The 13,038-nt window shown below is 43.3% G+C and overlaps 1 long non-coding RNA gene across 2 annotated transcripts in view; it reads right to left on the reverse strand.

The window, feature by feature from the left end:
- LOC110396393 overlaps positions 1–13,038 on the reverse strand; it is a 49,235-nt gene that overhangs the window by 8,586 nt on the left and 27,611 nt on the right. The window contains exons 3-4 of one of the 2 annotated variants that reach the window (XR_002436948.1): positions 12,308–12,507; positions 1,336–1,729 (exon numbers count right to left, since the gene is read on the reverse strand). This is a non-coding gene — a long non-coding RNA (uncharacterized LOC110396393). Of the gene's footprint in view, positions 1–1,335; positions 1,730–12,307; positions 12,508–13,038 lie in introns of those variants that run through there. The other variant, XR_002436949.1, reaches the window with a different exon arrangement.

Consider the following 13,038-nt stretch of genomic DNA (forward strand, 5'->3'; position numbering starts at 1 on the left):
CAGCCTTGGAGAGGAGCCCGTCCTTCACCCACTTGTGACATGCCCTCCAGCATCTGCATCACAGGCTGCAAATGGCCTCGACATTATTGTGTGGGGTTTTTTTTTTTAATTAAAATGCGACACTTCCCCTGTGACACAGAATCATAGAATCATAGAATTGCTCGGGTTGGAAAAGACCTTCAAGATCATCAAGTCCAACCGCAACCTAAGCATGCTACCCTAACTCTAACAACCCACCGCTAAATCATGTCCCTGAGCACCACATCCAAACGGTTTTTAAACACATTCAGGGATGGTGACTCCACCACCTCCCCGGGGAGCTGATTCCAGTGCCTAACAACCCTTTCTGTAAAGAAGTTTGTCCTGATATCCAACCTAAACCTCCCCTGGCGCAACTTGAGGCCATTTCCCCTCGTCCTGACACCTGTCACCAGTGAGAAGAGACCAACCCCGCTCTTGCTGCAATCACGTTTCAGGTGTTTGAAGAGAGCAATAAGGTCTCCCCTCAGCCCTCTCTTCCCCCGACTAAACAGTCCCAGTTCCTTTAGTCTCTCCTCGTAGGGCATATTCTCCAAGCCCTTCACAAGCCATGTTGCCCTTCTTTGGATCTGCTCCAGCACCTCAATGTCCCTTCTGTACCGAGGCGCCCAAAACTGAACACAGTACTCAAGGTGGGGCCTCACCACTGCCGAGTACAGGGGCAGGACGACTTCCCTAGTCCTGCTCACCGCACCATTCCTGATACAAGCCAGGATGCCATTGGCCTTCTTGATCACCTGGGCACACTGCTGGCTCATATTCAGCCGACTGTCCATCAGCGCACCAAGGTCCCTTTCTGTCACGCAGCTTTCCAGCCACTCCTCCCCAAGCCTGTAGGGTTTCCTGGGGTTGTCGTGACCAAAATGCAGGACCCAACACTTGGCCCTGAAGAAACTCATAAGGTTTACCTTGGCCCATCGTTCCAGTCTATCCAGGTCCCTCTGTAGTGCCTTTCTACCCTCCGGTAGAGCAACACTCCCTCCCAACTTGGTGTCGTCTGCAAACTTACTGAGGGTGCACTCAATCCCCTCATCAAGATCACTGATAAAATTGTTGAATAGGAGCAGCCCCAGCACCAAGCCCTAGGGGACACCACTCATGACTGGCTGCCAACTGGATTTAACTCCACTGACCACAACTCTTTGGGCACGGCCATCCAGCCAGTGTTTCACCCAGCAGGGCATATGCCCATCCAAACCATGGGCAGCCAGCTTCTCCACAAGGGTGCTGTGGGGGGACAGTGTCAAAGGCTTTACTGAAGTCCAGGTAGACCACATCGACAGCCTTACCTTCATCCACTAAACGGGTCACCATGTCATAGAACGAAATCAGGTTTGCCAGCAAGAAGCTCTCTTTGTTTTCACTGCAGGTGGTCCAAGCCTCGAAGCCACCACCAACGCTTCTCCATACGCAAGAGGATCCATTTCTGTTCTGTTTCTCCTCCACTCCCATCACTGCAGTGTGCTGCTGCTTTCCAGGGATTCAGGCAATGTGATGAGCATTGCCTAACATTTAATCTTCCTGATTCTTTTTACAGTCATTTACAAGCAGGGCTGAGAGACTGGGATCAGCAAAAAATCTGAGGGTATAACAAGTCATGCTTGCTGGCCAGAGGAGTCCAAAGTCTTGTGAGCCTCTATGATTTCAGGGCTTATTCCTTCTCTTGAAGAAGGAATAAGGAGCACCGTGACTAAAAGCAACAGCAAAGGGAATTTTAAATTAAGTAATGATTTAAGATTTTAATAACATTTAATTTTTAAACCTTTTTTAAACAGTGAAATAGACTGAAATTTAGTAAGGGATTAGATTCAGGACGTTTTGACTACTCTGAATCTTTCCCAAATAATCTGAGTATAAATATACCACCTCATCTCCGTGGATGAAAGAGGAAGTTGCTCACCTAATACATGCTGGAGATATGCTTGCAAGTTGAAGAAAGAGGGCAGCAAAAGGATGGTTCATTTTCGTCCACAGGACCGGGGGAGTTTAAACACTGTAATCAGTATAGACCTATATGATGCAAAGCTTTTCTGTATGGGGTGCTGACCAAAATAAATCTGTGCTGACACAGTATTCTGTACAAGAGAGTGCTTTCACTCTTGAATAAGGGGTGCATGCCTAAAGCCAGAGTGCTTTCTCTTGGATAAAGACACCATTCTCCTAGAATTGCATTTTCTTCGAGAGGAAGTCTGACACGGTTAATGATTGAAATAATGATGTAGAAGTTCTGACACAACCTTGCACCCCAACTCTGGAAAACACAGCAGACAGTCAATGTGCTGAGTTCTTCCCATGTGACCTATCATTGTGGGGCTGAGTATCTCCTGAGCACTGCTCCACTCCAGCAAAAGCCACTGTAACCTCACAGAGCTGCTAAAAATGTACTTTATAAAGTTTTGCTTTTTGTTCTCATGTTCATTCAGGAAGGACAATGAACATTACATTTTAAGGGATTACAACTTGCATATTTCCTTATCCGTTTCTCACTTATGTACTCCATTCTTGGGCCTGGTATCATCAGAGGGATTAGGTGGAGGCCTGTGTACTATCTGAACATGGAACCAGGCACACAGGCAGATGCCATGATGTAGAAAGATGTGAATGGGCACAGATCCATTACAAAAACTGCATCTATTTGTACTGGGTGGGGAATGGGGATGTGAATGCTGCACAACTAGGTTTTGTCCTTAGCTTTACAATTCGCTTGACAGCTTACAATGTGGTTGTCTCCACTCTCAGTTCTGCAATTTATAATACATGGTTTTTTTTTTATGCTTTTCAAAAGTCATATAGTTCAGTTTCTCTTTTGTCAATTGCACCCACATTTGTCAATGGAGAAAGAAATTATACTGTAGTGCATACAGATACTACATTCTTTTGTATTTCTTTTTCACCTTGGGAAATAAATAATCTCATCTACTGTTGTCAATTATACTACAACCTTATTATACATTTAGGTCGGTCCACAGCATTGAAGAAGCCACAAGGAAGTACCATAACCAAGTGTTCAACACATGTTTCTCACAGATATGTAGCCGCCTAAAGGCAGGTATCCTGTCCAAGTTATTTATATAGGTTCCCCCTCCAGCCTGTGGATACTTCTGGAGGGAAAACGATCCAGTCAGTCCTAGACACCTATTTTTGGACAGGATGAATCATCTTCCAGAAGCATTTCTCCCTTTGCTGAATACAGATGGAGTCCAGACTGACACTAGACATCCAATTTTTTGATGTCTGAAGTTAAGTTAAGGAATCATAGAATCATTAAGGAAAAGACCTCTAAGATCATCTAGTCCAACCAGCAAGGAAGTCGTACTCAAAACTGCAGCATGATTATGTCTCAATCCAAACAATTTGTTGCTGTATCTTCATGATATAAAACCGACACTCAGTCAAACAAAAGCAATCAGACATAATGGTAATAATCCTGGGAATAAAATGTGAAGCAGTATTTATTCTAGAAATGCTTATTTGAAAATAGGACTGATCAAGCTAGGGCAATCACATGAAAACTAGGTGGCAATCTTAAGCTTGGCAAAGCAACTCACACTGTGCTTTCACTCCTCCCTTGGAAATACAGCAAAAGCTCTGGGTATACTTCTTTGCCATGCCTCCTGCTTAGTGCCAAGTGTAGTCAACAAAAATTGTCTTTAAATATAAGATTTAAACCTCTTCTCATGCTGCATTTATACAACTTCTTGGTGCTTCTTCAGTATGTAAAGCAAAACCAATCAGTCTCGTAAACTGAGTCCCCTCTGAACTGCCTTCTTATGCAAAAAAATAGGATCAACGTTGAATTTGAGTGCATCCCAAATAGGTGTACACAGTGTGATTGATGCACACTGCTTTTGTACCAGCCCATGCCACTGGGTAGGAGGCTATGCTCCACGGATATGACAGCCAGGACAGATACAATCTGTGTGTATGGACACAGAAGGGTAGAAAAAAGAAACAGCGAATCACGGCTTAGCGAGGGACTGTGCAAAGCCAAATGCTAGAAGCTCCTAGCGCTGCTGCACACCTCGTGACAGGAGCCCGACTGTGCGCAGCTGCTCTGCACCTCTCGCTCTGTAGCTGGAGCCTGCATTTCTGTCTGCAGGCTCTCTACACCTCCACGGTGAAGGGGCTGCTTCAGCTGCCTTACTTAGACTCTGTATCGCTTCACAATAACAGTGGTGCCAACTATTAAAAAAAACCCACAAGAATGAAACAAAACATCTTGGTTCCAATCACTCGCTTGACAGCCTCCTTCCATTCTTTCTGCCAGCTGACAGCAACTTCAGAGCAGAAGCATTTTCCTTCCCTCTCAGTATCGGCTTTTCTTGCCAGCTCTGCTGATCTTTTTCCTGTCTACCTGAACTCAAACTTGTTTTTTCAATGGAAAAAACAGTCTTTGCTAATGCTCTCTGGAGGATCACCAAACTTGATGTGAGTTTTCAGGAGAAGGAATACAGTCCCCAAATGTTTGACTTATATTCTGGTAGCAAATTCCCATGACTCTGGGTCCTGTCCTTTGATGGAGTAGTCTGGCAAGGTTCATTTCTGACAGCTGAGGTGTAGTGGTTTATAGCAGCTCAAGGTTTCCTCCTGCCTTTGTTTACCAAATGACTGCTGAATATCCAAAAATGACGAGGTTAAGAGGCCATGCAGCTGCAGCCTGCTGTTGCTGATAGAGGCAGAAGGGATGTCAACCTCACTTTCTTCCCTTCCCAACAGAGCCCTGTCCCACTGACGGTACAGAGATGGGGTTCATTAGCTCCTCTAGAGCTGGGGAATCATCAGATGTAAAGCAAAAATGGCTAGATCGTGTTCATTTGGCAATAATTACACAAAAACAGGCACTGATAAATTCCTGGAAGCTAAGTGCTGACATTAACAATTCAGTATTTAGTAACGCCTTTCATGAGAATCAACAGGGCTGAAGAGAGATGATTTTTCCTTGAAATTAAAGAAACTCTGAAATCTGGACCAGTTTAAAGAAAACATCCAAATATTTCTTCTTGAGTAGTCTGCTAAGTTCTGGGGGAAAAAAAAAACAGAGAAGACTACACAGTGATTCTTCTGCTCCTTTTAAATTAAATTTGCAAACAGAAGAAGGTCAAATAAGCATCCAGCCTGTGCATTATTTATCTACTTCAAACACAAAGTCTGCTGCCTTGAAAACCACTGCACACAAACTTGTTTCTAGGTAAGGATTTCTTTATACCAGGAGACTCTTGGAATAAGAAGATGTATGTGCCTCACATCTCTTTGTACAGCCTCACCAAGACGGAGCAAATCAAGAGTGTGTGCATGTGCGTGTGCATGTATGCAATATCTTGGAGGATGCACGTTCAGAACAGCCAAATATATGCCCTAGCATTAGCATACAGCATATCTTGTTATGTCAGTCACAAATTATAATAGAGGCACAGAGCTACTGCAGCTGAGTGTAAATATTCATAGCCTTTGTTTACTACCTCCTTTGCAGGAGATATATGTGGAACTATCTGTATGGCACGAGTGGACTATGCACCACAGTGCTCAACTCGGCCATGAAAGTGCTCTAATTTATTGAAACAGTGCAGCTGGATAACACAAGAACTAATGAAGCAAGTGATCCCACTGCTGCCTGGAACAAATCACCCCCCTGACTCACCATCTCTCTATTTAGCCCATTCCTCCATCACTTAGAAATAATCTCAGTGCTATCCAAATGTGCTAGATAAATGGCACTTGAAACTGAAACTCTCTGTTCTTCCGTGGAACAAATCTGACTAAGAAGTGGCAATGTATATTCAATCTCGCAATGAGACTTTGTGTTATTCCTGCCAATAGAAGCAACATTACAGTCAATTTTCTCTTTCCTCTAGACAGGCCGTGCCATGAAGGGAATTCAGGCAGTTTCACTGCAGAGCACAGCCCTCATGAATGAAGCCACACTGATCGAGGCTGTACTGTTTCCTCTAGCAGAAGCAGCTCTGCCAAGAGCTGATCTGCTAAATCCCCACAAACGTAAACTGGTTTCAGTCAGTGCCAGTGTTGGTGGCTGCGCACCATGTCCCTAATGAAGAGGACAGGGTGCAGGTACTGGGATAGCTCAGGGAAAAGCCCTCCTGAGACCAGCAGAACTCACATGTCAATGCCCAGCATCGCTCTGGACAACCTGGGCTCGTTCCCTGCTCATCAGTTGGCCCTGTGCCCAATATGCTCATCACAACCTGGCATCCAGTGGGGCAGGATGAAGCTGCTTAAGTTGCATTCACCACGAGAAGGAAGTTCACACTAAACAGAAGTGCTACAGGCCTGTGCATTTAAAGGAGCCGGAAAAAAAGAGTTTGTAGAAATGCTCTTTGGTGCTCCAGCTTCGCATTTCCTATGGTGAAACTGGCAGAAGTGCCAAAGGGTATGGTTATGACAAAACCAGTGAAATCATGGAAACAATGTCAGTTCACTGCGGTTTGTGGTTGTAGTGAGTGATGCCATCATACAATCACAGCAAACCACAGAGCATGTAATTTAGTGGAATGTGGCATAGTTAGAAGGTGAATATATTTGTCATGCAGTAGCAATGGTTGAAATAAAATGATGCTTTTTCTGCATGCTGAGGTTTCTCTGCAGCCCAGCACCCTGCTCTCCGGATCACTAAACTCTGTGCCCATAGGTTCCTGTAGCAAAACCTCACTTACAGGATGAACAAGACTAGGTGCACCCCAGCTACACAGATGTTTTCCATCTGCAGTGTTTTTTATGGGCCAGACTTTGCTGAGGACACAGTGTTTTGGCCCCTAAGGATGTTTCCTCACAATACATTTCAAGCGAGACTGCATCTGCTCACTGGGAGAGACACAAGTCTAATAGTCAATCTGCTTGATTTATGTACCATAAAGCACGATTAGAGTATGGATAAGATTCTCATTCATTGCCTAATTTCTTTGAAATGATGAACCTGGTATGTTTGTTATGAGTTCCCAAACCAAGAGTAAAAGGACATTTTCAAGTTTGGCTTTAAGCCTGCATTTAGCAAATCTTTTTTTGTTTCTGTCCATCAGGTCTATGAGAATGCTGTAGAATTTTTTGTTTCTTCCTCAACAACTTGTTGGTTTTTTCCCCCACATTACATAATCTCTTTTCTTTCAGGTATTCCAAAAACATGCATCATTTAAGCTTCTCAAAGGCACTATCCCCTAGATTCAAATGGGTAAACTGAGGTAAATGGGAAACAGAGCAGTTTCCTTGAGATGCTGAGCTGAACGCAGAAGCCCAGAGCTTCAGAGCTTCCATTCTGTTAACAAGTGCACTGCAGATCCTTAAGCATCCTCTATTTTTTTTGGAGTATAAAATCATCATCCTAACACCATCATCATAATATGCCATAAGAAAATACAGTTCGTTGTTGACACAGGCACATTGTCCACAGGCTTCAGTTTTATAAAGGTGCTCTAAAGAAAGGAAAACGCATACCTGAAGAGCATGGAGGCTCTCTGACTGGAGAGAACCTTTATGCAAGGGATGTTTAGGAGCTGTTCTAAACTCTACCAGAATTTCACGTTGGATTAAATAAAGCTTGGCTCAGGACCTAATCTGCTATACTGTGCAGATATTTCTCAAGTTTAGGAAGTGACAGATCATCTGTGCATAGCTTAAATGAAAGAATAAGGGCAGCAAAGGGAAATAGTAGCTGCAAAAACAGAGCAAGGAAATGGCCGAAGATCATTCATTGTCACTTTCTCTTTTAAAAGAAGGCAGAGAGGAATGGGAAAACAGTAACTGGGAAATGAGGTATGTTCCAGATCTGAAAAGGCAGTGTCTATAGAAGACAAGAAATCTAACAGAATATTCGTGGAGAATTAACCTTTCTCTCTCTGCCAACTTCTCTCGAAGTGTATGTATAACTTTATCTATCTAACATAAAATGTACATACTTTTATGCCATTAAGAGTTATAAAGAGGAGTTTTACAATTTGCCTACTCATTCACTGAGGCAAAACAGCATCTGCCCCCCAAAACCAGACAAACATCACAGGCTTACAAGAGTACAAGATCTCATGATGTTGGATGCACAATGACTGCCACTTTGCAGAATTCAGGGGTGCTGTAGAGCACAGCATCAGCACACTGCTGGCTGAAGTGGGGAGGGACTGCAGCAATTGGAAGGGGAAGAGAGTGTGCCGTAAATCTATGCCACCACTGTGGCAATTGCTTTGGGTCTAGAGAGGAGATAGATAGTAGCAGACTTTTTTAGCTGCTTTAAAACTTTTCAGCCTCCACTGCTAAGATTCACCCAGACTTTTCCCAAAGTTTCAGTAATATAGTCTGAGATCAAGATATTTTCCTTAGAGGGAGTGTAGTCAACAGAAACATGCCTTGATAAATGATACTGCATACCATGGGGAGTTCTCTGCTTCTCCTTTAGCTGATGCTATGGCCAAGGCCACCATTTGGTTACTTTACAGTTGTTTTTTATATATGTTGAATATAATGCAGAATTCATACAAGATAGAAGCAGCAGCTTTTTTCAGAGATAGAGCTGGAACTGTCAACTTCAGAGCCAGGCTCCCAGTTGGCACAAAGCATACACTGAAGGTAGTCCATTTTCAGCCAAGAATCACAGCCTCAGGTTTTTGCTTCCTTCAGGAAAGAAGAGGGGAGACAATCTGTGTCTTTTTACTACTATGAGGTAAGTATTAGCTGTTGAGAATGGATTTAAACTACCTTTAGGCCTTGTGGCTTTAAATGAATTATTAGTGTTATTTACTATCTGTTGAGCACTGATACTCAAGGAACCACGGAGGGCTTTGCTTCTCTAGGAAACGTAATTCCTCTCTTTCCCTGGACTTCGTAGGAAAAGCAGAAAATTGGCATCAGAGAGCTGAGGCCTAGTGAAGGTGGTGCTGCACGCTATGTAGAAGGGATGCTCCTGCTGTGTTTAACAGTGCATTGCCCACTCAGCTCAGAAAGCCTGTGAAGAAATTGTTTGTTCATGAATGCACATACACTCAGGTTTCTGTATACAATGTGACATATCTGGTGCTGGCTGATTAGCTGTGCTGTTGCAGCCAGCTTCGATGGCTGCAATATGAGAAACCAGACCTAGACTGAATGAGACCTAAGTTAGACGATTCCGGATGCTCTGTTTGTGGCTTTGCTTTGGGTTTCTCTTTATCCTGTTTTGGCAACTCCATGTCACAGTTATGGAGCAGGACTCACTACACGTGAATAGGACAAGATGGGGTCAGAGAGCCTGTTGAAATTACCCTGACTTTCAATGGCTGCCCTGTGGACAGCAGTATTGCCAGGGCTCCCCAAAGCGTGGTGAGCAACATCATGGCCCACCAATTTTTATTAAAAGTTCAATCACAGTTTGAAATTCATATGAACAATTTGACACCCTAGAATATAAGAATAAAAGGGACAAGCTAACAGACCATCTATAAACTGTAGATGGTAATGTACCAGTGCATTTTTACCATATGCATTTGTAATATCCTCTTGATAGTGTACATTGCAAATTCATCTATGTGAGTGACATATCTGTGAAAATTAGGACCTGTTCTGAAATCAGTTGAGGCTGCAGTTCATTGGCTAATTCACTCACAGCAAATAACTCACACAGGATTATGAACACGTGATGCAACGTGCTCATTTGGTGACCTCTGTGGATGATCAGTGGCCCTTAGTCCCACTCTTACTGCGACATTGCTCACCCTGAATAAAATTACTGTGCAGTTGGCATTATCTGTTATCTCTCATGACACTCTCAGTGAAAGCACTTACAAATGAAATGGTGCAGAGACTACAGTATCATGATGGGCTTTCAGAACACTGGCAAGACAAAAGGAGTGAACACCTAAGCTGAGGTTGCACAGGACAGCCCAATTCTGGTATTTCCAACTTTCTGTACACACAGTTTGTTATTTCCCTCATTGGTTACATCCCACATAGCACTGCCACAGGAACTTCTAAACATATCCTGAGCAGAGTGGATGAAGTTGGTACTGTCAAGTGAGGATATACTGAGTCACAAAATATGCATACAGACTACTATATAGTCATTCTTTTGGTGAGAATGCTTTGAGATTTGAAACTGAAAAGATATATCCAATGATAAATTTATTTTGGCTAAGGTTAAAAAGATTAAAAAGTGGGCATCTACAGTGCCCTGAGATTCAGCAGAACCCTTCCTGTCCTTGTAATCTCTGTTTACATCTACTGCCTTTCCAGTAACTCCGACATAGATAGCATGGGATTTTGCTTTGCTTTTAGAGCTCTATCTAAAGAAAATGCGCAGTGACACATGGGCTTGTACTGTCTGGGTCTGTGCACAGTAATATCAACCTACAGCTTGGGCAACACATTTTTAAAAATGCTATCAAGTCCATAGGGGAGTTCACTGTGTATCTCAGTGTCTCCTCCATGGAGCATGCAGCAAAGCTGAGATTCACCAAGTATTTTGTTTATCAGAGAAAGGGGCAGACTAAAAGAAAACAGGGCACCCTCCATCCACACTGTGTTGCCTGTGCAGTGATGGTGCAGCTCTCACAGAAGGGATTTACATCTGCACTTCTATTGTTTGGCACTGGCACCTGATGCTCCTGATGTAGGTCACCTCTGCAAAATGAAGTGCGTACATCCTCAGCCTGTGAGTGAACACTGCTGGTGCCCATGATGGGCTATTAGATGTAAGAACTGGAACCTGGGTGCTGGGAAGGCTCCTCAGTCTTCTGAGCACACACACCTTTCCATGCAAGAATGCAGGATCACCATCCCCATGCCATCAGCTCGTTTTTCAGACTACTTTCCTGCACATCTAATACTTCAGCTTCTTCTGAAACAATCTCCTTCATTAAAAAGTACAACAAAATGTGGAGTGGCCTTGCCCTGTGTTACTTAAATGGGATAAACATGGATAGGGGATTTCCATGTGTGAAAATTGTAAACTGTAGCAAATACAGAGGACCTTATCTCCATAAGGTGCAGATTTAATTTCCCTCTTTATAAACACTCAGATTTTTCCTACAGTGTCCAAATAAGCCTGAGGATGGGTGTGAAGAACCAAATGGAACAGGCCTATCTTTACAGTGCCTGGATCCATTTTGGGGTGGTGGATACCCACTCAGCCTATAAAAGAAGCAATATTGCCAGCCTTGGAGATGAAACCTCATAAATTCATATCCACAACACAGGGTTTGTAGCTTAAAAGAGTGCTTTCATGCTGCACTGCCCATTTGACTTAAAACTGCCCCCAAGATCTTCATGCAACTCCTGTTGTGGTGTTGTGACTGCTACCAGCATCACATGAAATGGTGGCTCCTCTGCTAGGACTAGACTGAGCCCTAGGAACATGTCCCATGCAGGGTGCAATCTGCTCACAAGAGCAGCTGGGTCACAGCCATCCACTCTGCTGACACACAGGCGTGAGCCTTTGCAATCAAATCCTGGTCATTGGCATCCTCACTGCTGAAGCCATATAATCTCAGCACCAGGCATGACTGCACAGGTGGAAGTAAATGGGAAAAAAGGGTTTCAGGAGAGACTGCCTGCTCCATCATCTCTCTAACAGTAATCCAGAGTGTCATTTGCTCCTGAGTTCTTCCAGACAACCTGAATGCACTGAAGAGAATATCAACATTAATTCTGCACAAGTATGCTGACAATTGATTGTGTGCCGGTGCCCAGCTTGTTTGCGTTGTTTTTATTGCATTGCTTAAAAAAGAAGCCTCAGAACATAACAATAGCTAATGCAGAAGAACCAAACAGAAAGGCAAAAGGATTGCCTATCAGCCACAGGACCTTGCTGACTTGAAATTTAGATTTAAAATGTATCTGCACCAGTTTGCTAGGACTCCTCATAAAAAAGAATGGTGGTGACTGCAATAGTGAAGAAAGGACCAGGTCAGATGGCATCTCCTTCTCCTTCTCAGCTCCCACAGTTAGTTTACACACTGCTTTCTTCTTCCACTTGAAGCAGAGCGCTGCACTGGCATAGACAGCTGCACTTCTGATCTGGCCCTATCAAGTTCACTTCTCAAAAACTCTATGCCTTCCCCATGCTTATTTGAAATGGAAATGGCCACCCTTCCGTTCAGAATAAAAAGGTACGTTTTGATGATTTAGCTCTAAAGGCAAACCCTCTTGATTTCTGGAATCAGGATTTCTTTACATGCAATACTGTAAAAAATCCAAGAGCAGCAGAAATTGCTCAGGAGGTGTTTAGCAACAAAGGTGGAGAAAGAAATGACTGTTTTTCAGGACTGCAAAGAGTACCAAGCAGCATACTGTTCCTTACCTGTCTTTTTTTCTTCTTCTTTGTGCTTAGGAACCAGACTGATGCCTCTTCACCTGTTTTGAGAAGCTGAAGGTCCAACAATCTATTCTCTCCTTAGCCAAGATGATGCCCTGTTGCTGTGTCTCCTTTTCACAACAGCTGGTGATCAGACACCACACCCCAAGAAATCCTACTGTTGATTAGATATGCACATCTTCCTCCTAGAAAAAAGTAAAATCATAGCTCATATTAAGATGTGAACATCTCTCTGAGATGGGCTGAACTGGAGAGGCAACAGAATCTTTACAGGTGACATTTTTAAAGTGAATTTTTAAAGTGTGGGTTCACTGCAAGCTTCCTCACTCCTTCCCAACAGGGTACTGCCATGTTGCCTGAAAAGAGCCTCCTACAGAGAGGTCAGATATTTGCCCTCTACTACTTTTTTTTGGGTGGGCTGGTTTTTTTTTATTATTTTATTTTCTATGAAGGTAGTAAACCAAGGAAACTCATTTATTGGGTTGGCAGCTACTGTCTGTCGAGAGTTGGAAGGAAGCTCACAGCTTCCCTCAATGTCAGATTTCAGAGAAAAACCAGGAATTTCATGTTATTATTAAGTCTCCTGAGCTCAGTTCATATTCACACACATTCCTCTACACTGAATATGCAGCAAAGAACATGTTGTCTGTAGGATATTTTCTGAAGGTTTGTGTTAAGATATTCTTTGTGAGAAAACTTACTAGTATAGCACTGAA

This window comes from Numida meleagris, chromosome 1 (genome assembly GCF_002078875.1).
Source record: "Numida meleagris isolate 19003 breed g44 Domestic line chromosome 1, NumMel1.0, whole genome shotgun sequence".
NCBI lineage: Eukaryota > Metazoa > Chordata > Aves > Galliformes > Numididae > Numida > Numida meleagris.